The 23,409-nt window shown below is 35.2% G+C and overlaps 1 pseudogene across 1 annotated transcript in view; it reads right to left on the bottom strand.

The window, feature by feature from the left end:
• Positions 1–9,869: 9,869 nt before the first annotated feature.
• The window catches only part of LOC308429714 (histone deacetylase 1-like), a 127,915-nt pseudogene continuing 114,375 nt past the window's right edge, over positions 9,870–23,409 (bottom strand). The window contains exon 3 of the transcript in view: positions 9,870–9,986. The product of the transcript in view is annotated as a histone deacetylase 1-like (transcript). The remainder of the gene's footprint in view (positions 9,987–23,409) is intronic.

Raw genomic sequence — 23,409 nt, forward strand, 5'->3', positions numbered from 1 at the left:
CATCTTTTGAAGGACATCTGGGTACTTTCCAGCTTCTGGCTATTATAAATAGAGCCGCTATGAACATTGTGGTGCATATATCTTTGTTGTGTACTAAGGTGTCTCTTGGGGTATATGCCCAGAAGTGGAATAGCTGGGTCTTCACATAGTATTATGTCCAATTTTCTGAGGTATCACCAGACTGATTTCCAAAGTGGTTGTATTAGTTTGCAACCCCACCAACAGTGGAGAAGGGTTCCTTTTTCTCCGCAACCTCGCCAGCATCTGTTGTCATCTGAGTTTTGGATCTTGGCCAATCTGACTGGTGTGAGGTGGAATCTCAGGGTTGTTTTGATTTGCATTTCCCTGATGGCTAAAGATGTCGAGCACTTCCTCAGATATTTCTCAGCCATTCGATATTCCTCAACTGAGAACGTTTTGTTTAGATCTGTACCCCATTTTTAATAGGGTTATTAAAACACAATTTCAAGCTTAGGTGAAATTAATAAGCAAGCATTTATGTTAACAGATATTAAGGAATAGTGGATGATGTTTCCTGCTATTTTTGATTTTAGAGGTAGAACTGTGCCTGTGTGTCTTTCTTCTTTTGGTTTTTTTGCTTAGGTATTTTCTTATTTTTCCTAGGATATAGTTTTCCTCCTTGAATTGTGTTTTCCACCTATAATTCATTTTAGTGCTGGGATTTTGGTCATATATTGTGTAAATTTAGTTTTGTCATGGAATATCTTGGTCTCTCCATCTATGATGATTTAGAGTTTTGCTGGGTATAGCACCTTGGGCTGACACTTGTGTTCTCTTAGGGTCTGCATGATGCCTGTCCAGAATCTTCTAGCTTTTATAGTCTCTGTTGAGAAGTCAGGTGTGATTCTGATTGGTCTGCCATTAAATGTTACATGACCTTTTCCTTTTATTTGTATCCATTCTCATGGGAGAATAGTCTATGTTTATATGCTTTAACTTTATTTTTTTTTTTAATTTGAAAACTTATCTCAGTGAATTCATTAACTGAATATGGTGAATTCTGAAACACCCGGAATTCCACTCAAGAGCTGTCTAATACATTAATAAATATATCTACTTAAACTTTACATATGTTGTAGATAAGTTGAGAAACTGTAAAGAGAAGGAGCAACACTAAATGTCTACAGATTTGAGTGCAAGTTTTTTTCTTATTTTAATTGAGTGAGAGTGTCACAGAAGGCATGTTACAAAATAATTTAATAGCTTACCACCTGCCCATACGCCACTGACAAAATGGGGGTAAAATTTCTCATCCTTCATGCTGTCATGGATATCATAGGAAAATGTGAAAAAAGCAAAAAAGCAATTCTCTTTTCTGTAATAACCTATATTATAAGTCCCACTGCAACAAGTTCATGCTTAGTTGTAGGAAGATCAAAATATGTACATTCATTATTCTTGAAAAAAACAAACTTCAGTAGATGTTCAACATTCAGAAATTTTCCACAGCAATATAATTGTCCCAGCCACATATTTAATATGTTTCTGAATATATGCATCCATCCGAAACTACTATCTTCTGGAATAAACCAACAAAGTTACCTATAGTTAGCATATACTGTAATAAAATTTGTATGTTCTGCTATATTTCCTCTTATTTTACATGTAGAGTATATTTTAATGTGAGCCATACGAATATAAAATACATAATTTACATGTAACACAATATACTATAAACTACTATGTTTCACTTTCTCTCTATTCTAATGCTATCACTTGTTTCTCATTTCTTATATACTGAATGGATTTTCTTCAGTTACATGGCATCTTTGGCAAGAGATTACAACCATGGACCTTCTATTCTGTGTGGTCAGAATGGAAAACCACACATTTAATCTGTCTCATTGGCATACAGACCCTCCATTGGTACACATATTTAATCCCAAATACTAGCATGTAATTGCTGGCCAGACAACCGACTAATGAGAAGAAGATATGACAGAATGAGTAAGTGAGAGGACACACACAGTAATCTGAAGATCCGACCGGAAATGGAGGCTACATAAAAGCAGCACTCAGTTCCTACAAGTTGGGGGCAGTTCCTGTGAAGTTCGACAGTGCAGTGAAGTTGAATTCCATTTTTTTCTCTCTCTTACAACTTTATTTTTAAAAAGAAGGGTACATATACAGACTTTTAAAGACCTTTTGGCATAATACTATGTGAATATTTTTGTCAGTACTTAATTCTTTTAGAAGTTTGATAGCATGCATTGAAATCCCACTAGTTACTATTAGCATAAAGTACATGTTGGACAGAACTTAACATGGAAACAGATTTCTTGGTGAGTATAGATTAAGCATAATGATCTTTGAATACCAAAATTGCCATAAGGCTATAATCTTAGCTCTTGAATTGTTAATGATTTAATTTACAGGTGAACCACATTCTGAGAGGGTGCTATACAATTATTTATTTTTTCCTAAGAAGAACTGAGGCTTTCATTTTTTTTTTTTTTTTTTTTTTTTTTTTTTGGCTTTTGTTTTTCTTGATCTTCATATGGCCTGTGAATTGTTTCTGGGATGTTCAGAGCTTTTTGCAGTTAGTATCCAATTATCAGTGACTGCATATTATGTCTGTTCTTATGTGACTGGGTTGCCTCTTTGAATTGACTTGTTGAGTTCTATTCTACCATTGGTTCAGTTGAGTTTGGTTAGGTAAGTTCAGAGGCAGGCAGAATCTAGAGCCTAAGAAGCCTGGAAATAAGCAACAAAATTAGAACAAACTCCCACAGTATCTTTGAGGCCAAACAGAGCAATGCAGGGGGAAGCTGAGAGAAAAGGTTTGAATCAGACCTCTTGGAGAGTAGATTTTGCTGAAGGGCTGATTTGAACTAGCCACTCAGAGTTCAGAAAGAGCTACAAAGTTTGAGTTCATTCATCATCCATATTCAAAGATGACATCTGCAACAAAGGTTACTTTTATAGACATGTTTAGCATTTGATGCCGTACAAATTTAATCACATTTGTATTCAAATTTCAATTATCTTAAAATAATTTTGTCTCGATGCATATATATTAAAACAGGTACCCTGTGTGATATGTGAAAAGGCACACTAACAAATTAGTACCTCGATTATTTTTAATGTATTAATATATACAAAATCACAAATGTCTTTCTGAAGAGTCTATAAGGAGAAAATCCTTTATAATTACTTAGAGTCAAATATTTTTCACATTGTCCATTGTGGAATTGAGAAAAGACTGTATATGTTAAAGTATGTAGATGTGGTTGTCTTACAAAAAACAAAATTTAAGATTGGGTCAGAAATAAAGATTATGAATTTTGGGATTAAGGAAATTTCCACACAAATTATGTATACACTAATCACAGTTAAGCGATATAAAAGTTTATTGAATGTATACCATACTGTTGGACAGATGTTGAGGTCCACAGAAGAAAAAAAGAATCTAACTGTCATAATAGTTGCCTCTCTGAGTAGACTTTTAATAAGAAAACAACAAGGTCAAAGGTTTAAAAAGCAAAGAGTAGAGGGGTTGAAGGAGTTGGCTTATACAAAAAGTATTATCAGCTATTTTTTAAATATTTGTGCTGATTTTATTAGGTTATATTAAGTAAAATCACAAAGGGAAAAATTAAATAGATGAATTAACTACTATAGTACATCTTTTTATACTTTTTGTATTTAGAAAGTTATGCTTCAAACCATTGTGCTATAGCTTCCTGCTCAAATAAATAGTTTTTTTTTTTTTTTCATAGACCGTCATTTATTGGTAAAAGGGCACATAGAAACAATAAACACCAAAATGGGGTTTCCTAGAAAAAACAATAGTATGCAAAAAAGCTAAAGGAGAAAAACAGTGTTTCTAATACACAGAATTTAACCAAACTCTTTAAACATGTTAAATAAGGCAGTGAAAAATTTGCAGGCAATAGTCGCCTGGTTGTCCAAGACTTTAAAAAAACATTTTAAAGGGTTTAACAGAAAGAAAAAAATGTTGTAGAGAAAATCAATCAATATAATTTTTTTTTCATTTTTTTTTTTACAATGAGCAAAAAGTATATGTAATACAGGGGGTAACCTGGAATATGTCAATGTGTTCTTGGTGTGTAAGGATATAGAATAACTTTTTTTTGTTTGTTTTCTTTTCTTTTCTTTTTTTTTTTTACAGACTTACACTGTCTGTAAGTTGTTTCTGGGGCAGTGCAAGCCTCTGGGGTTAGCATCCCACAATCAGTGACTGCATATTATATGTGTTCTTTTGTGACTGGGTTATCTCACTCAGGATGATATTCTCTAGATGCAACCACTTTCTTAAAAATTTGGTTAATTCATTGTTTCTGGAGGCTGAGTAGTATTCCATTGTGTAACTGTACCACAATTTTTGTATCCATTCATCTACTGAAGGACATCTGGGTTGTTTATAGCTTCTGGCTATTATAAATAGAGCTGCTATGAACATTGTAGTGCATGTATCTTTGTTGTATATTAAAGTGGCTCTGGAGTATGTGCCCAAAAGTAGAATAGCTGGGTCTTCAGGTAGTACTATGTCCAATTTTCTGAAGTATCGCCAGAAAGGTTTCCAGAGTGGTTGTATCAGTTTACAACCCCACCAACACTAGATAGTGTTCCTCTTCCTCTGCAACCTCGCCAGCATCTGCTGTCATCTGAGTTTTGATCTTGTCCAAACTGACTGGTGTAAAGTGGAATCTCAGGGTTGTTTTGATTTAAATTTCCCTGATGGCTAAGGAAGTCGAGCACTTCCTCAGATGTTTTTAAGCCATTCGCGATATTCCTCAATTGAGAATGTTTTGTTTAGCTCTGTACCCTATTTTTTTAAATGACTTTATTTTACAAAACAAAGATATGTACAGATTTTAAACATTTTTTGCTTAAAATTATACATTTTTGTCAGTACTGTTTTTTCGCATATTAAAATAATTTTTACATAAAACTATATGAATATATTTTTTAGTCAGTACTTGATTTTTTCAAGGGCTTGACAGTATGCATTGAAATTCTAATAGTTACAATGAGCGTAAAGTACATTCAAAACAAAAGGCAACATGGAAATAGTCAAAGTCTTCTTGTTTTGTAAATATATTTTTTTTTGTTTTCTTTATTTCTTGGACTTCATACAGTCTGTGAGTTGTTTCTGGGGGACTGCAAGCTTCTGGGGTTAGCATCCCACTATCAGTGACTGCATATTATGTCTGTTCTTTTGTGACTGGGTTATCTCACTCAGGATGATATTCTCTAGATGCAGCCATTTTCTTAAGAATTTGGTTAAGTCATTGTTTCTGGTAGCTGAGTAGTATTCCATTGTGTAAATGTACCACAATTTTTGTATCCATTCATCTTCTGAAGGACATCTGGGTTTTGTCCAGCTTCTGGCTATTATAAATAGAGCCACTATGAACATTGTGGTGCATATATCTTTGTTGTGTATTAAAATGTCTCTGGAGTATATGCCCAGAAGTGGAAGAGCTGGGACTTCAGGTAGTACTGTATCCAATTGGCGATACCAATCCAGAGGTATCGCCAGACTGATTTCCAGAGTGGTTGTATTAATTTGCAACCCCACCAACAGTGGAGAAATGTTCCTCTTCCTCCGCAGCCTAGCCAGCATCTGCTTTCATCTGAGTTTTGGAACTTGGCCAATCTGACTGGTGTGAGGTGGAATCTCAGGGTTGTTTTGATTTGCATTTCCCTGATGGCTAAGGATGTGGAGCACTTCCTCAGAAGTTTCTCGGCCATTCGGTGTTCCTCAACTGAGAACATTTTGTTTAGCTCTGTACCCCATTTTTAAATAGGGTTATTTGATTCTCTGGTGTCTACCATTTTGAGTTCCTTGTATACCTTGGATATTAGGCCTCTATCTGATGTGGTGTTGGTAAAGATCTTTTCCCATTCTGTTGGTTGCCTTTTTGTTTTCTTGACAATTTCCTTAGTCTCACAGAAACTTTGCAATCTCATTAAGTCCCATTTGTTAATCTTTGGCCTTAGAGCTTGAACCATTGGTGTTTTGTTCAGGAAATTTTCTCCTGTGTCTATGTGTTCTAAGGTTTTCCCTACTTTCTCATCAAATAATTTCAGTGTATCTGTTTTAATGTGGAGATCTTTGATCCACTTACACTTGAGCTTTGTACAAGGAGATAAGATATTGTCTATTTTCATTCTTTTGCATGCTGAGTGCCAGTTGGACCAGCACCATTTGTTGAAAAGGCTGTATTTTTTCCATTGAATGTTTACGGCTCCTTTGTCAAAAATCATGTGACCATATACATGAGGGCTTATTTCTGGATCCACATGCCTATTTCTGTACCAGTACCATGCAGTTTTCAACACATTTGCCTTGTAATATAGCTTGAGGTCAGGAATAGTTATTCCCGCAGATGTTTTTTTGTTGGTGAGGATGGATTTCGCTATTCTAGGTCTTTTGTTATTCCATATGAAATTTCACATTGATCTTACCAATTCCTTAAAGAAGTGGGTTGGAATTTTGATGGGGATAGCATTGAATCTGTAGATTGGTTTTGGTAGTATGTCCATTTTTAAGATATTGATCTTTCCAATCCATGAGCATGGGAGATATTTCCATTTTCTGAGATCCTCCTCAATTTCTTTCTTTAGAGGTTTGAAGTTCTTGTCATACAGGTCCCTCACTTGCTTAGTTAGAGTCACACCAAGGTATTTCATAGTTTTTGTGATGATTGTGAAGGGTACCTTTTCTCTAATTTCTTTCTCCAGATGTTTGTCCTTTGAGTATAGGAAGGCTACTGATTTGTTCGAGTTAATTTTGTATCCAGCCACTTTGCTGAACTTGTTTATCAGCTGTAGGGGTTCTCTGGTGGAATTTTGGGGTCACTCAAGTACACTATCATGTCATCGGCAAAGAGTGATGTTTTTATCTCTTCCTTTCCGATTTGTATCCCCTTGATCTCCTTTTGCTGTCTAATTGCTCCAGCCAGGACTTCCAGTACTATGTTGAATAGGTAGGGGGAGAGTGGGCAGCCTTGTTGAGTCCCTGATATTAGTTAGATTGCTTCAAGTTTCTCACCATTAAGTTAGATGTTGCCTGTTGGTTTGCTGTATATTGCTTTTATTATGTATAGGTATGGACCTTGGATTCCTGTTATTTCCAGGACATTTAACATTTAGGGGTGTTGAATTTTATCAAATGCTTTTTCAGCATCTAATGAGATGACCACGTGATTTTGTTCTTTGAGTTTGTTTATATGGTGAATTACATTGATGTATTTCCTTATATTAAACCATCCCTGCATCCCAGGAATGAAGCCTACTTGGTCATGCTGGATGATCATTTTGATGTATTCTTGGATTCAGTTTGCAAGGATTTTGTAGAGTATTTTTGCATCAATATTCAAAAGTGAGATTGTTCTGAAGTTCTCTTTCTTTGTAGGGTGTTTGTGTGGTTTTTGTAGGAGGGTTATAGTAGCCTCAAAAAATGAGTTAGGTAGAATTCCATCTGATTCTATCTTCTGGAATTGTTTGGAGAGTATTGGTGTTATGCACTGAACCCGTCTGGACTTAGGCTTTTTTTGCTTGTAGGCTTTTGATGACTTCTATTTCTTTACGTGTTATTGGATTGTTTAGATGGTTTAGTTGGTCCTGGTTTAACTTTAGGATCTTGTATCTGTCTAGGAATTCATCCATTTCTTCCAGATTTTCCAACTTTGTGAAGTACAAGTATTTGTAGTAGGATTTGATGATTTCTTGAATTTCTTGAGTTACACTTGTTATGTCTCCACTTTCCTTTCTGATTTTGTTAATTTGTATACTCTCTCTTTGCCCTCTAGTTAGTCTGGCTAGGGGTTTATCAATCTTGTTGATTTTCTCAAAGAACCAACTCTTGGTATTGTTGATTTTTTCAATAGTGCTTTTTGTTACTATTTGGTCTATTTCTGCCCTAATTTTGATAATTTCTTCCTGTCTACTCTTCTTGAGTATATCTGCTTCGTTTTGTTCTAGGGCTTTTAGCTGTGCTGTCAGGTTGCTGATGTATGCTCTCTCCAGTTTCTTTTTGGAAGCACTTAGGGCTATGAGTTTTCCTCTCAGTATTGCTTTTATTGTATCCCATACGTTTGGGAATGTTATGTTTTCGTTTTCATTGAATTCTAGAAAATCCTTAATTTTTTCTTTATTTCTTCTTTGACCCTGCTATCATTTAACAGAGCGTTGTTTAGTTTCCATGTGTATGTGGGCTGTTTGTTGTCTTTGTTGTTGTGAAAGATCTGTCAGAGACCATTTTGATCTGAGAGGATGCATGGGAGTATTTCAATCTTCTTATATCGATTGAGGCTTGTTCTGTGTCCAATTATGTAGTCAATTTTCGAGAAGGTGCCTTGGTGTGCTGAGAAGTAGGTGTATTCTTTTATTATAGGATGATATGTTCGGTAGATATCTATTAATTCTAGTTGGTTCAAAGTCTCTGCTAGGTTTACAGTGTCCTTGTTCAGTTTCTGTTTCTATTATTTGTCCATTGGTGACAGTGGGTTATTAAAGTCTCCCACTATTATTGTGTGGGGTGAAATATATTTTTTGAGCTTTAGTAGGGTTTCTTTTATGAATGTGGGTGCTTTTTTTTTTTAATTTGGAGCATATATGTTAAGGATTGAGAGTCCCTCCTGACAGATTTCCCCAGTAATGTGTAAAAGTGTCCTTCCTTATCTTTTCTGATAACTTTTGGTTGGAAATTTACTTTATTCGATATTAGAGTAGCCACTCCAGCTTGCTTCTTGGGGCGTTTGTTTGGAAGTTTTTTTTTCCCACCCCTTTACTCTGAGATAGTGTCTGTCATTGTCTCCGAGATGAGTTTCCTGTATGCAGCAAAATGCTGGTTTTTGTTTATGTATCCAGTCTGATAGCCTATGTCTGTTTATTGGGGAGTTGAGTCCATTAATGTTAATAGATATCAAGGAATAGTTGTTTTTCTTTCCTGCCATTATTGCTTTCGTAGTTTTAGTTGTGTCTTTGTCTTTTTCTTCACTTGGTTTTCTTGCTTAAGAGTTTTCTGGTTTTTACTAGGATGTAGTTCTCCTCATTATATTGGGTTTTCCACCTATAATTCATTGTAGTGCTGGTTTTGTGGTCAGATATTGTGTAAATTTACATTTGTCTTGAAATATCTTCATCTCTCCATTTATGGGAATTGATAGTTTTGCTGGGTATAGCAGCTTGTTCTGGCACTTGTGCTCTCTTAGGGTGTGCATGATGTCTGTCCAGGCTCTTCTAGCTATTATAGTCTCTGTTGAGAAATCGGGTGTGATTCTGATTAGTCTGCCTTTATATGTTATCTGACCTTTTTCCCTTACTGCTTTTAGTATTCTTTCTTTGCTTTGGGCACTTGGTGTCTTGACTATTATATGTTGGCAGGTATTTCTTTTCTGGTATAACATATTTGGAGTTCTGAAGGCTTCTTTTATGCTCGTGGTCTTCTCATTCTTAAGGGTAGGAAAGTTTTCTTCTATGATTTTGTTGAAGATATTTACTGTGCCTCTTAGTTGATACTCTTCTCCCTCTTCTATTTCTATTATCCTTTGGTTAGGTCTTCTCATTGTGTCCTGGATCTCCTGGACGTTTTCAGTTAGGAGCTTTTTGTTTTTTGCATCTTCTCTGGCTGTGTTGTTTATGTTTACAGTGTTGTCTTATGCCCCCTGTAGGGCGCCGCCTGCACATTCTCCATTACAAGATGGCGCTGACATCCGGCTGGAGTTAGCAGTAAACAAGCCATGTGCGCACATGCTGGGTAACTTTCCACTCCTTGAGCTCTGCCTCTCCCGTGGCGTCATAGGGCCTGATGAGTTTCAACCAATCAGGGGGCTCTGCGTCCAAGGCAAGGACTGATCCCTTTATAAGGGGACGGGCTAGATAGTTCGGGTCGTCTTGGTCTTCTCGTTGGTGTCGTTGGTCTCGTTGTCTTGTTCGTCTTGTTCGTCTTCTTGGTCTTCTTCATCTTCTTCGTCACCTGTAACAAGTGCTGGCTCTCGAGAGTATTAAAGTTTACAGCAGAAGGATCCTATTTCGTTTGCAGCATCGTTCTTGCAGGCGAGACGGTTGCGCGGGACAGCCCCCAAGATTCTCTCTTTCATCTCTTGTAATCTCTTGGAAATTCTTGATTCTGTGACTCCTGTTTCTTTTTTTTTTTTTTTCTTTTCCTTTTTTTTTTTTTTTTTTTTTGATGTTCCACCTTTAAGTTTATCTCTTTTAGTGTTTTTTTTTATAGTCTCAATTTCTGTTTTAAATTCCCTCTTCCATTCCTTCATCTGTTTGGTTCTGGTTTCCTCTAGTTTTTTGAGTTCTTTGAGTGTTTTTCTTGTTTCCTTTTTAAGAGCTTCTGATTCTTTTTGCTTTTCCTCCCGTTCTTGTTTAAGTATCTCTATCAGTGTCTTGAGGTATGATTTCATGTCTGTGTCTTCTTTTTCTGGAGTTTTTGGCATTCCAATATTTGCTGTTATTGGACAGCTGGGTTCTGGTGTTTCCAGGTTGTCTTGGTTTCTTTGGGATATACTCTTTCACTTTCCTCTTGCCATCTTGTTGTCAGTAATATGTTCTTGCCTTTCCCTTGTATCTGGTCTGTGTCTGTGGATTTCCACTGTTCCAGGTGGCAGATGGGCCTAGCCTTGTTCTGTGCACCAAACTCGCTGGGTAGAAACAGAGGTTCCAATGCTGTGTTCTTGGTCACTGTATCAGGCAGGGCAGGGGCGTCCTTTCTGTGCACACTCGGAATAGATCTCTGTGCTCCCTGGCTGCCCAGATCCCCTCCTCTCCAATCTTTAAACCTTTGGTAGCTGCTGGTACAGATGGCAGATGGACAGAGCCCTGTTCTGCACCCCAAAGTCACTGGTTGAAAGCAGGTGTTCCAACTCTGTTTTTCTGGTCCCTGGATTGGCAGGGCGGGGGCACGCTTTCCTTGCGCACTCTGCAGAGATCTCTCTGTTCCCTGGCTGCCCAGATCTCCTTCTCACCAGTCTTTAAAACTTTAGGAACTGCTGGTCCAGGTGGCAGATGGGCCCAGCCATGTTCTGCGCCCCCATCAGCTAATTTTTCAGATCATTGGTTTCGATTAAGTTAAAATGTTAAGTGGCAGAGTGATGAACTGGGGAATTTCAAAGCATTGAAACAATGGGATGCACAGTACAATCATAAGGTTTGGTAGCATTCTTCAGTGTCAGTTGCCAAACCACAATAAGTTCCTACATAGTTGTAAAAGAGTATTCCAGGATACAAGTATTAAATCAATATATTTTAGACATAATAGTTGATATTGATACTTTATTTGATTGGTCCTTCATAAAGCTTTGTGGAATTTGTTAAGATGAGCAAACTCTATACAGAGTATTCAGAACATATTGAACAAAAATGGGTATGTGGTCAGAATGCCCTTGAGTCAAGTCACTTCTCTGTGTCAATAACTGATGGGTATGCTACAGCAACAATATAAAATAGCTGGCAGGAATGGGACAGAGTGGTTAAGGCTATTCTGTTGGGAGTGAGACCATAACACTAAAGTTGAAGAAATGATATTAGATTATATATTTGAAAACACAGAAAGATAGGGAGGTCCTGAACAAAACAAATATTTTTTTTGTTAAATATGTGCAAAATTGGAAATTGCCAGTGTTCATAGTTTTTACCATAGTTATTTAAAAATTTAAACCCAAGCTATATTAAAATTCAACTTTACCTTGGGAAAAAGAAAAATCTTACTATTTTTGTCTGTTAGTAATTTTAATAAATATGATACTTGACAAAAATGTTCTAAAACAAATTACAAACTATATTATTAAACTAAAGCAATGAATTTGATGGAAAATAAAATCTATTTGCTTGCAGAGCACAGCCACACATCACTATGTCCATTCCTATTTACCAGCTATAAAGAAATCTGCTCTGTTTAAAAGTCTAAAACTTGTTTTCAGGTAATTGTAGAATAGAGAAGAGGAAGATGGCCATTTGTTTTGTTTTTCTTCCCTCTCTCTCTTACAACTTTATTTTTTTTTTTTAAAGAAGAATAGATATAAAGATTTTTAAGGCATTTTGGCACAGAGGCTTGATAGCATGAATTGAAATTCCACTATTTACCATAAGCATAAAATACAGGTAGGACAGAACGTAATATGGAAACAGTCCATTTTCTTTGTGAGTATATATTAAGCATAATAATCTTTGAATACCAAAAATTGCCACAAGGCTATGTTCTTAGCTCTTGGATTTTTAATGTTTTAAGGTCCAGGTGTACCACACTCTGAGAGGATGCTATACATCTATTTTTTTCTTAAGAAGACTGAGGCTTTTATTTTTGGCCTTTGTTTTTCTTGAGCTTCATAAGGCTTGTGAGTTAGTTGTTAGGGTATTCAGAGCTTTCTGGGGTTAGTATCCAATTATCAGTGATTGCATGTTATATCTTGTCTTTTGTGACTGGGTTACATCACTCAGGATGATATTCTCTAGATGTATCCATTTTTTTTATGAATTTTATAAATTCATTGTTTCTAATAGCTGAGTAGTAATCCATTATGTAAATATATCACAATTTTTGTATCCTTTCATCTACTGAAGCACATCTGGGTTCTTTCCAGATTCTGGCAATTATGAATAGGGTGTTTTTAAAAGCCATTTTTTTCTTTTAAAATATATTGGAACTTGATAGGATATATGTTTCACAATCTTACATTATTCATAGAATATATATATATATATATATATATATATATATATATATATATATAATTATTTTTATTTAAGGAATCTTTTTCATGTTAGCTAAAAGTCATTACTAACTACTTAGAAATTTTAGTAATGAAATGTATGAGCAATGATATTTTACTAAATTATTTAAAAATATAATCGTTTATGACAGGAGGGTAACTATAAACAGCCATTAGTTGTTTTTACCTAATTGATTTGAAATGAAAGATTGGGAATTTCTGTTACAAACTTTTAATACAAGTAGTTGAAATAATAATGAATGGTGGTTCTTACTTTGCATGCTTCAAATTTGATTTTACATGAAGTCATATTTTATTGTTAAGCAGTTACACACATGGGGCACAATTCTGAATATAGTAGCAACTAAAAGCAACAAACCCTATAGCTTTAATAACTCAATTCAGATTATAATAAAACTTACTGTATAATGTAAGCTCAGTGAATATATAGAAATATTCTATATAACCTTTAAATGTACTCTGTTGTTTCATTTACTTAAAGTAAAAACTCAGATATCCTTAAAAATATTTGATTTCTTTTCCTCTTTACTTTTATTAAATTAAATATTCTCCATTTACATTTCAAATATTATTCCCTTTCCCCCTATGCCTCCAACCCTCCTTTCATATCTATAAAGGTGCTCAGTGTCCCAACCACCCTCTCCTAACTCAGCATGTTGTCATTCCCCTACAGTGGGAAAAAAACACCTTCACTAAACGGAAGGCTTCTCCTCCCATTGATGTCAGAAAATGCTACATATTCAACTGGTGCCATGGGTCTATTTGTGTACATTGGTTGGTACTTGATTACCTCGGAGTTCTGGTGGATTTCGTTGGTTGATAATGTTGTTCTACCCATAAAGTTGCAAACCCTTTCAGCTTCTTAAGTCCTTTCTCTAGCTCCTACATTGGGGTCCCTCATGTTCAGTCCGATAGTCAGCTGTAAGCATCCACATCTGTATCAGTATGACTGTGGCAGAGCCTCTGAGGAGACATCCATATCAGGCTCCTACCAGTAAGCACTTCTTGGTATCAGCAATAGTGAAGTGGGTGGGTTTGGTGGTTGCATATGGGGCAGATTGGCAGGTGAGGCAGTCTCTGGATAGTCTTTTCTTCAGTCCATGCTTCTCTATTTGACCTTGTATTTCCCCCTTTGAGTGTTTTGTTCTCCCTTCTAAAATGGACTGAACTATCCACATTCTGGTCTTACTACTTTTTGAGCTTCATAAGGTCTGTGAATTGTTTCTTGTGTATTCTAAAATTTTCGGGTAATTATTCAATTATCAGTGAGTGCATACCATATGTGTTCCTTTGTGACTGGATTACCTCACTTAGGATGATAGCTTCCAGTTCCATCCTGTCTATATTTGGTTCAAATAGTTTCTCCAATATAAAACATTGAAGTTAGTTTGAGCTTTCTTAAATAAAATGACACACTGAATGCATTTGCTCTCAGTTGTTTTTCATAATGTAGTGTTAGGTTTAGTTGTATTTTTATTCATTGTGGCTATGGCTTAAAAATGGAACACTAAAAAATAATGAGTTACCTTAAATATGTTCAAAACAATTATACGAAAGCATTTTATAAGCAAAAGCATCTTAAATTTTAAAATAATTTTCTGAAGATAGATATGATAATGACTTTGCTGCTAATGAACATTGAATAGAAATTTATCTAATTTCAACTGCATGGGCAGTTTATATCATTGTCTGCTGGTTGTAAGCATATTATGTAGAGGGTTTGTGGATTGAGAAATTGCAGAGAAACTTGTTTGACAAGTTATTGGACCCCAGTCATGCTTGTACCAGCCAGTAGATGAAAGGACGACACACAGGGCACTGATCTTCAACTAGGAGAGAAGTAGTATGTGGGGAGTTAAGTCAACCATGCCTGAGTTCTTAGAGTCAGCATAAAGTACCAAAACACAGATCCCTGTAGTGCCAATGCAGAATAATAACAAGGAAATTGGGTGGAGAGGGGGATCAGAAGGGAGTGCACCTTTTTGAAGGCAACTGGAGAGGTAGGGGGAATGGGAGCAGGGCAGGGTAAAAAGATAACATCTCAAATGTAAATCCAGCGTATCTAATAAAAGAGAAAAAATATTGGAATTGTATAGGACTCTGTATTTATAAAATTACTTTGCATTTTAAAAATACATAACACTTGTGCTTTATATATTTATGTACTGTTGTGTAGTATAAACTTTATTTCACAAATATTGTATATTATTAATATATGTTCTGATTAGAGCAGAGATACCATCACCACCATGATAGCTCTTACACAACAAACCCATTTATTGGACATGACTTACATTTTCAATATGAAGAAAAACATGATTTAGGAGGAGTCACAAATTTGACATGTTGATCTGGAGAACTGGATTCCTCACTGAGAAGAGCCTGAGCATAGGAAACCTCAAAACTCAGTCCATAGTGACTTATTTCCAATAACATTGCCATGCCTACCCATATAAGGTCAGACCTCCTGATACTGTCACTTTGTATGCGTCAACGGTTCAAACACATGAATCTATGGATGCCAAACCTATTACAACCACCATGATATCGATTTTCCCATACACTTTGTTTTAAAAGAAATAGACTTATAAATTTAAAAAGATTCTCATACAATATATCTTCATTTTAATTTTCCTATCATCTATTCCTTCTCATTCCTTCCCACCTCTCCTCCACTCCAGATTCACTTTTCCCCCTGTCTTTAATTAGAATAGAAAAGCAGTCTAAGTGATTACAAGCAACCATGTCAAAATAAAACCTAGTAAAATGAAACAAAAAATGGTGTATCTAAGTTGAACACAGCAATCCAACAGAAAAAAAGAGTCCTAAAATCAGACAAAAGAGTTAAGAGACTTACTCATTCTTACAGTCATAAAAATACCAAGCTAATATCTATGATATATATTCAGAGGACTTGGTATACACCCATGTATGCCTTTAGCTTGTTGTCTCAGTTTTGGTGACTTCATAATATACCTAGCTTAGATAATACAGAGGACCTTGTTCTCTGGTGCCTTTAATCCCATTCATATCCTCTAATCTTTCTGACTTTTTTTCATAAGGATTTAGATTAGCTCTGATCCGAAGGACTGATGGGGACCTCCCATTTAGACTTTCTACACTTAATAGCTTTCTATGGGTTGAAGGATCTGTACCTTTCCACTGCTTGAGAAAGCCACATTGCTGATTACTAGATAAGGCACCAATATATAAGTACAGTGAATTATCATTATAAGCAAATTATCATAAATAGATTTTTTAAAAATGTGTTTTTTAGTTTTTACCCTACGTCTCTGGTTCTTAGTTACACCAGCAGTGTTGGTGGTGGGTTCCTCCTCATGGAGTGTGCCTTAACTTAAATTCAACATTGCTTGGCTCTTTCCCCAAATTCTATGACTTCATTGCTCTACCATATTTTGTAGGCAAGAAAGATGTAAAGTTTGGAGTTTAATTTGTGTCCACATTGCTCTTTTGGTAGCCTGCAAATAATTCTCTGCACCAAAAAGACCCTAAAATCCAGGGGTGTTAGCGCAATGTGACTTTTGCTTCTTCACTGAATTGTTTGGGTGCTGTCTTCTGCAGTGAGATTAGAGTAAGCTTGCAGACAACAACCATTTGTCTTCACAAAATCTTGGTTTGTTTGGAGGTTTCCATGGGGACAACTGTACCAACAACTTAATTGAATGCAACTCAGTAATCTATAGAAAGCACCTACTGAATCCCAGGTGTAAAGGCCCGGGTAGAGCACAGCATTGTCTGAGATGTGAAGCACTTTTAGTTGTTTGGATAATTTTCTTTATGTTAATAGTGTTTTGTTACTCCAATAACCCTTATATGATTTGGTATTAGAAGCTGTTAATTCTTTGTGCTGTTTGAAGGTTGAAATAAATATTACTGTCTTGAAAAAAGAAGAAGAGAAAAGAAAGCATTTCCTGGAGACAAGAGATGGCCAGTTGAGATTGTACCTCCCATTTCTAGGAGTCCACAGTAAGATCACCTAGATCAGGTTCCAGGGGGTTTCCAGTGGACTAGGTGTACCTTCTATACTGTAAATGCCACTTAATTGCAGTTTTCTTTCTTGCACTTTCTCCCTGTATGCCATATCTCTTAAATCTGTAAACTATACAAGTTTCCAACAGTTCAAATCAGGCCTTTCACTTCTGTAGAATGCAGTTAAATTCAAGGTGTTTGTTCACTTACATCACATTCACATAGTCAGGTTTATTTTGCGATTTTCAGAGGCAGTTTTCCAAGTGAATCAATCCACTGAGAAGCCAAGAGAAGCTAGTTTGAATCATCATGAAGATGGGAGTTTATCATTAGAACAGTTGAGATGAACCAGACAGAGTTTCGAAAGAACTAGAAAGGATGAGGTCAGCCAACATTAAGTCTCCAAGATAAAAAAAAATATATCTCAGTAAATAAGTAACAATATTTTAAGACTTGTTCCATAAATACTGTCTCATACCACTTGGTTTATAACACCTGTGAACCACAATATTTCTCTGGTTACTTTTGCCTATATGACGTGCACATTGTTAAGAGTGGGTATTGAAGGTTTCCACTATCCAAGTGTGAGGTTTAGTGTGTGGTTTAAACTATATTAAATTTTTTTAATTAAAATAGGTCCCTCAATTTGCAATTCTACATAGATTTGTAGAATAAAATGTCTTCTTGGTGGATTTTCTTTTGATGAGTATATAATGCCCATCTCTGAACTTTTGATTCGGTTTTGCTTAAAATCGATTTTGGTAGATATTAAAATAGATGCCTCTGATTACTGCAATTTTCTTGAAATACCCACTTCCATCATCCTACCCAGAAATATTTATCTGTGATGTTGAAAGGTTTTTCTTGAATGCAGCACAAGTAAATACCCTGTTTTCATATCTATTGGTTTAGTATATATCTTTTAGTTATTATTTGTCTTTTCTAATTTTTATTCAATATTTTCTTACTTACAATGTAAATGTTATTCCCCTTTCCAGTTTCCCCTCTGGAATCTCCCTATCCCATCCCCTTCCACCTCCCTGTTTGAGAGTGTTTCCACACCAACTAATTCCCTCTCATCTCCCCAAAGTGGAATTTCCTAAACTTGGGTGTTGAGCATTCACAGGGTCAAGTACTTCTCTCATTGATGCCTGATAAGGTCATCATCTGCTACATATGTTGCTGGTGCGTTGGTTGATGTTTTAGTCTCTGGAAGTTCTGGAGAGTCTGGTTAGTTGATATTGTTGTTCTTCCTATGGGGTTGAAAACCCCTTCAGCTCCTTCAGTCCTTTTTCCACCTCCTCCATTGGGGAACCCATTCTCATTCCAATGGTTAGCTGAGAACATCCAATTATGCATTTTCCAGACTCTGGCAGAGATTTTCAGGAGACCACTATATCAGGCACCTTTGGTGACAACATGCACTTATTGGAGTCTACAACATAGTCTGGGTTTGATTACAGTATACAGGATGGATCCCAGGATGTGGAAGTTTCTGGATGGCTGTTTCTTCAGTCTCTGCTCCAAACTTTGTACAAATATTTGCCCTATATGAGATGTAATTTTTTTCGCAATTAATTTGTGGCCGTTCTGTCCTTTGCAATTTTATGATAACCATTTGTGGATTCTTGAATCTAGAGCATAAGCCATTGGTGTTCTGTTCAGGAAAATGTCTTCTGTGCTATGTGTTCTAACTTTAACCCCACTTTCTTTTCTATTAGTTTCAGAGTATCAAAGTTTATGTCTAGGTCCTTGATCCACTTGGTCTTCAGCTTTTTACAAGGTGATAAGAATGGATCAATTTGCATTCTTCTACAGGTTGACCACCAGTTGAATCAGCACCATTTGTTGAAAATGTTGTCCTTTTTCACTGGATATGTTTTAACTCCTTTATCAAACATCAAGTGACCATAGATGTGTGGGTTCATTTCTGGGTCCTCAATTCTTTTCCATTGAACTTTCTGCCTGTCTTTATCAAAACCATGCTGTTTTTTTTTTTTTTTTTTTTTTTTTTGTTTTGTTTTGTTTTTGTTTTTGTTTGTTTTTTAATCACCATGATTGCTCTGTAATACAGCTTGAGGAGGTGGATTGTGGTTCTCTTTGCAATTTTTTATGTTTGAGAATAGATTTGTTATCCTCCTGGGTTATTTGTTAATCCAAATGAATGTTAAAATTGTTCTTTCCAACACAAGGAAGAAGTATTATTTTTCAACGAAAGACTACTGATTAATTTGAATTAATTTTATATCCAACCACTTTGCTGAGATTGTTTATTGTCACACGCCCACGCTTCCCACCGCTAGGAACAGGCGTGCAACAAACAAACAGCTTCTTCTGTGTATAACCTTTATTGAACAGCACTTTAAGCAGGGGGCTTCTTGAGCAGGAAACTTCAATCTGAGCAGGGAGTTCTACTGTCTAGGCGACCTCTCACGCACAGTCCCCCACGAGCGATCTGTCTGTCCAGTCTCTATCCATGCGGGACCTCCCACAATCTCTTTTACCGAGTCTCTCTCCACGTGGTACCTCTCCGCCATCCCTCCACGTGGGGTCTCCCGCAATCCCTCCACTGTCTTCCTCTTCTCCTTACGTGGGGGAGAAATGCACTGCTATATATATCTAGGAGACTCGTGTTGCTACCTGATTGGTGCATCCTCCTGTAGCTCAATCACGTGCCCCAAGAGTGGGCTGTGACTTATGTGGTGCATCCGCATTAAGTCTCTTGGCTGGGCAACAGCTCTGTTTGCTGAGTTCTCGGCGGGAAGCCGGCGCCATGTTTGGGTGCAGCACAAACAGCTCCCTACAGTTTATCATCTGTAGAAGCTGTCTGGTAGAATTTTTGGTGTTGATTATATATATATATAATATATATATACACTATAACAGAATCTAAAAATAATGATACATTTACTTCTTCTTTGACAATTTGTATCTCCATGATCCTTTTCTTGTGTTTTTAATCTATATAGAACTCCAGGTACTATATGAAATAAATATTGAGAGAGTGGGCATCCTTGTCTTGTTCCTGTTTGTAGTGGGATGGTTTCAAGTTTATCTCCATTTAATTTGATATTGGATATTGGTTTGCAGTAAATTGTTTTAATTGTTTATACGTATGGTTCTTCAATTTCTTGTCTCTCAAATACTTTTAAAGTGAAGGGATGTTGTATCTCATCAAAATATTTTTCAGCCTCTAAGTAGATGATCATGTTATTTTTTTTTTTTTTTAGTTTGTTTATGTAGTGGATTATGTTAAAGGATTTTTGTGTATTGATAAAACCTTGCATCCTCAGGGCTCTAGCACAAAAAAAAAAAAAAAAAAAATGCCAACACAAAGAAGAGGAGTAGAAGGTAGAAAATATTCAAAGGCAAGTCAGAAATCAACCAAATAGAAACAAAGAGAATACAGAGAATCAAGAAAACAAAAGCTGGTTATTAGAATCAACAAGATAGATTCAGCCCTAGACAAACTAATTAAAGGGCTCAGAGGCACTATGCAAATTATTAAAATCAAAAATGAAAAGGATAATATAACAATAGAAATCGGAAATTCAAAAACACATCAGATCCTATTACAAATGCATTTACTCAAGGAAACTTGAAAATCTAGATGAAATACATCATTTTCTAGACAGATATCAAATACCAAAGATAAATCAAGAGCAGGTAAATTTATCTAAACAGGCTCGTATCCCTGAAGAAAATAGAAGTCATTAAAATCTTCCCAACCAAAAGAAGCTTTGGGCCAGAGATGGCTTTAGTGCAGAATTCTACAAAATTTCAAAGAAGACCTGAAACTTTCACATAAAATTGAAATAGAAGGAACAATATCTAATTCATTTTATGAACCCTTAATTACTCTGATTAATAAACCATTCAAGGACATAACATAAAACAGAACTTCAGACCAATAGTGCTTATGAATATTGATGCAAAAATACTCAAAAAAGTCTTTCAAACCAAAGTCAAGAACACATCAAAACCATCATTTCCCTTAACCAAGTAGGCTTCATCCCACAGATGAAAGGTTTGTTCACTATGTGTCTTTCAGTAACGGAAATAGGATCATTGATGTTTAGTGATATCAGTGACCAATGATTGTTAATTTTTATTTTGTTTTTGGTGGTGATCATGATGATGGCAATGTGTTGAATGAGTTTGTATGTCTTTATACATATTTGTATGTGTTTATGACTGTTTGTCTGTGCGTTTTGATTTTACTGGTTTGGTAGTGTTATTTCCTCACTAACATGTTAATAGTTAATAGTTAACTTCTACCTCTGCTAGGCTGGATTTTTCAAATATTTGAATTTGATGATACCATAGAATATCTTATTCTTTTCTTTTATGTCGATTGAATGTTTTTCCGAGTATAGCAACCAGAAGTAATACCTGTGATCTCATTGAGTCTACAGTCTATCTGTCTAGAACCTTCTGGCTTTTAATCTTTCCTGAGAACTGATATGCAATACTAGTAAGTATACATATATATTTAAATTGGACTTTTCCCTTTCAGTTTTGAATAGTCTTCTTTTGCTCCTTATGTTTTCTGCTCTGATTATTATATGATAATAACTCCTTCTTTTCTTATCTAATCTATTTGGTGTTCTGTAGGATACATTCATTGGTGTTATAAATTTAATTTTCTTATGTAATACAATTTCAGACTAATGTGTTGCTTTATATCACCTGTCTTTCTTACTGAAAATAGTTGCTTTGCATTTCTGTACTTGAATTCTAAGGGTAACAGATTGTAAGCATAGTCTTTTTTTTTCTTTTTTTAGAAAATTAAAGAAGATAAATAGTTTCACAGCAGATTGACATTAGCTGTGCATCAACACACCTCTTCTTCTATATCATAAGATAAAATGAAATTCTCAACCATATTAATATCTTCGCATATCATAGACTTACTCTCAATTTCTTTTTCCATGGATTATTAAGCAGTTCATACACAGTATGTAAAATTTTTTGGTCAATTGAGATTTTATACTTTATTTCATTTGTCTTTTCTCTGGTTAGAATAAAATTGTCTTGAAATTTTCTTAAGGAAAGATGATACTTTATAAGGACAGGAACAAACATGCCCTTATAAACAGGGATGGTACAAAAGAAAATGAATAAATTCAAACTCATGTATGCAGGATACGTTGAAATAAATCATAAAAGGGTCTATGGACTTTTTACTTTATATAAGTAAATTGTAAAATAACTGGACATTGACAAAGGCTAGCAATGTCTTATTATTTGGGGAAAAAGGAGAGTCTGTAAATTATAATGAGTTAGAATGTAAAGTCAAGAAATTGATAATCTCTTAATTGAGGAAAAACAAAACAAAACAAAACAATAATGTTTACAGAAATGCCATATTTTTGGGGGCAAGTAATAGAAGGAATGGTTTTAAGATATCAATAGTGGTGAATTGTACATTAGAGAGATGACAGAGAAACAGGTTGCACATTTGGGTTCATATAAGGAGGATAAGACTTAAACCTTTTACGTTGCCTGATGAAACATGGGTAAAATATAATTGCATGAATCCTCTTCTCATGACATGTATAAAAAGCCATACTCAGAGTTCAGAAGAACAAGACTTTCTAAATGTACTTGTTTAATTTGCTTAGTTTAAATGAAGATTTGAAAAAAAAATTACTTTATTTTGAAGATTTACATTACATTTTTTCCCCTTAGTTCCCAAAGTTGCTTTTTCTCTTTCCTACACTTTCCATCTATTCATGTGTTTGAATATGTATGTTTATATGAATGTATATGTGTATAATAATATATATATATATTTTATGTATATAATATGTACACATATGCATATGTATAAAATCTGCAGACATATTCTACTGTAATCACACATATAAATACTTATATTCCCTATATGTCTCTGCTATAACTGAAGACAGAGAATATTCTTTTCACTGGACGATTATTAGTACAAGGAGCTATAAATTCGCAGAATGTTGACACTAAATGACTTCTTCATGCTTATCACTAAGAGGAAGGAGTGACATCTAAGATTCCCCCCTAATAGTTATGGAAATAAGTGAAAAGGTTAAAAGCTGAAAGGTATAGAAGAGTCACCTGATAATCTTTCTTATAGATTTGTCAAGTTCATTGTCATTATGAACACACAGCTGTTGTGGTAAATCCCACAAGACATGTGTAAAAAGTAATAAGTATAATAGAAAAAGAATGATTGTTGAAGAAGAGTGTTTTAAAGAAGAGTTCAGAGAAATTAACATGTTCACAACACATTCATTATAAATATGTATATATTGTCAAGCATTCAAATGTTAACAAAATGACACTTGACTAAATATCATATGAAAACCTAATGAATATTTTGCAATATCGCCTAAAAATCTTAAAACAAATTATATAACCCAAAAGTAAAGAATCATAATTTTTATGTAATGAAGGCTTGTTGAAATAAATACAAAAATTGTGGTAGAGTGGATAGTTAATTCATTTCTTGTGGCTTAATATTTTCAATTTGTGTTGTACATATTCTTATTGACTACACCTTTCTATAATCCACAACAATACAATATCTTTATTCAAGTTTACCCTCAACACGTGAGAAATGTGTTGCAGTGAAACAATATGATGCTTATTTATCACTAACCAACACAATGCTCTCACTTACACTAGAATGTCATGGAACCCTCTTTCCTCA

The sequence above is a fragment of the Micromys minutus genome (assembly GCF_963924665.1).
Source record: "Micromys minutus genome assembly, chromosome: 14".
NCBI lineage: Eukaryota > Metazoa > Chordata > Mammalia > Rodentia > Muridae > Micromys > Micromys minutus.